Here is a 2,969-nt window from a genome sequence, read left to right as displayed (position 1 = left end):
AGTTGCACATGGATTTGTTGGACTCCCAGGCTAGGATCTTGTATTGGGGTCTCATGCAGTCTCAAAAGCTTTGGCCTGGGTGGATAAATTCTGTTGTGACAACACCGTCCTTAAATGTGGCATTAGTGATGCTACAAACCATGCACGGTGATGTCCATCCATCAAGCTCATGTTGGCTTTGCGAATCATACTCTTCAGTATCTGATCCAGATCCCATGGGGTCTCACTTGGAAGCATAACAATTTCCTTAAACCTGATAATCGATTGTGTCTCTAATTTTGGTCTGCTAAATTCCCTATTCAGTGCAACTTGGATATCTACGATCCTCATGTTTGCATGGTCATTAGAATGCTTAATGTACCATGTTAGTGCGCAATCCTGCAACACGCTTACCAGCGTTTCCTTCTTTATATTGTCATCCACGACTCCCTGTGATTCCCATACAAATTTTACCACGAACCAAAATTGGTCCTGATCTTCATTCCCTTCTCTTCTAAATACCGACAATTTTAATGCGCTCACCATATTGAACTGTGGTGGTGGCGGCGGAGGTGGTGTGGGAAAAGATGGAGGTGAAGATGGTGAGACTGGTGGTGGTGTAGGTGGAGGTGGTATGTGCGGAATTCGCTGCCTTATCAGACTAATCGCACTTCTTGGTGAAACCTTTGCGAGCCCTTCCTCGCTTTCCCGCCGAGACAAAATCAAGGGGCTAGTTTCTATTTCTACACTACCTTCATTTCTATAGATCCTCCCACTTCGCGTAGCCCCAAACATCAATTTATTCACATAGCCTGCTTTTCACACAATAGCATTTTAATCCAAGTGTTCAAATATTTAATGTACTTACCTCATGGTCATTTGAGGAAGCGTTGTTCCGCCTCGTTGTGGCTGATTGTTGTGTCTACCGCGAACTCAGTCATAAACCCTCCTATAATTCGATCGAGCTAATGGTCCATAGAGCACGTGATCTTAACTTCCGTTGCTTCTAGTTTGCACACCAATTCTGGAGTCTATTAGTGTCAACCTTTGAAGCCTTCCATCAGTGATCAAATATGCTCTTACAAAGTGGTCTTAGGGTGTCAAAGTCAAATTTTGTCATTTCAATGAGTCTTCAAGTAAAATTTGGTTACTAGGTATTAGGTCTAGGGTTGTTTTTACTCCTTCCAAAGTCTTCCAAGTATTGGCCCATGTCACAATTCAGCTTAGTGTACCATCATTCAAAGAGTTTTCATCATCATTTCAGGCTCCAATGGGTCATTTTACACCTTGTTCATGCTTCAGTTGTACTTGGGTAAGCCTCATTTCCCTCTCCTAGGATTTTGAAGGTAATTTTTATTGGATGGTCAAATCATCAAAAAAACTTGTATCCTGATGCTCATACACCTTCCCATATCCTTAATATACCTTCTTAAACAATTCCCATCACTGATATCCCTCAAATTCATCATTTTCCCACAAACCCTAGCTTATTGCTACAATTTGACAATTTGCTAGGCTAGGCCTGTGTTTTTCCCTTTTGGACCCCTTCTCCTCACTCAATATTTAAAATTCCACTTTCCCTTGCTTCTTAACATCCCTCCCTACTTCCCAAATTTTTCTCAATAATTTAGAAGCCCCTCATCCCCTTCATTTCCCTTCATTTCTACAAATCCCCTGTTCCACATATCAGGATGGGTTTTCTTCAAACTATGTTTCTAAGCAATAAAAGATGAATTTGACAAAAGTGAGAGACATTTTTGTCCATAATTTACCCAAGAAGAAAAACGTCTTTCAGGTTTTACATAGGTTTCATGGTTTGGGAGAAATGTCGAAAACATCATTGGCCTCAAGAGGATTGATGCACTTCTGAAGTGACCTTGGGAAAATCAAGATTTCACCTAGCTGGGATGTTCAAATGAATTTATTGGTAATTTAAATGATATCTAGACAGACAGAGCTTTCCAATGAGCTATCATGAGCTCAATTTGGAGTTGAGGAAGACCTTCAAACGTTGACTACAACAACACTCTGCATTTAGGAAGCCTCACTTTGCACATTTTGACAATTCTTGGGAGATTTGACTTTTGATAGGGAAAATTAACTCCAAATTTAAAAATTCAGGATGTTTTGGAAAGTAGACTCGACAAGATTTCCAACGAGCTATCACATGCCCAATTTAGACATTGGGAAAACATTCAAAAGTCATATGCAAAAAGGTGTTGCGCATCAGAGGGTTGGCGCTGCACATCAAGTAGTTTTCTCCAGTGTAAATTTACATTGGTGCTGCGCATCAGAGAGGCGCTACGCATTGGGTTTAGGACGTTGTGCATTGGCTAGTAATGCCTCAAAACCCTCAAATTTCACCTCCAGTCACTCTTATTGCTGCATTTCTCCTCCAAGCAAGTAAGTAAACTCTCTTTTGATCTCACATAGGGTTTTTTATGCTTTGATGGTGGTTTTAGCATCCTAAAATTCAAAACCCTAATTTGTCTCTAAAACTACCTCATACACTACAAATTATAGTTGTTTATTCCCTATTCCCTAATTTCATTTTCTCAAAACGTATCTCCTAAACCCCATCTTCCCTAACTCCTTTTCCTTTCTCCTATCTCCCAAACCCTACCCTTCACATATCAAACCCTATACTCATATACCCAAAACCCTACCATACTCCCAAACCCTATCATTATTCCCAAACCCTATCATTACTCCGAAACCCTACATCATTCATTAACCTTACTTATTCCCCACATCCCTTTCCAATTCTTGTTCACCCTCACCTGCTTTCCTTTTTAAATCTCTTCATACTCCTCTCAGTCATCACAAGGGAAACAACTATAAAGTATGGAGAGGGATAGTGAGTATGACTATGAGAGAGAAACCCTTAGTGACAGTTCCATGGAGAGACTTAAGGATCAAAAAGGAGCACGATAAGCTAAAGATATTGATTGAGGCTTTACTAGCCCAACAAAGCAATCAATGAGGGACCC

Source organism: Pinus tabuliformis, chromosome 9 (assembly GCF_031772625.1).
Source record: "Pinus tabuliformis cultivar Carrire ecotype Pingquan chromosome 9, CPIR1, whole genome shotgun sequence".
NCBI classification, from domain to species: Eukaryota; Viridiplantae; Streptophyta; class Pinopsida; order Pinales; family Pinaceae; genus Pinus; species Pinus tabuliformis.
This window is presented reverse-complemented; position numbering follows the sequence as displayed.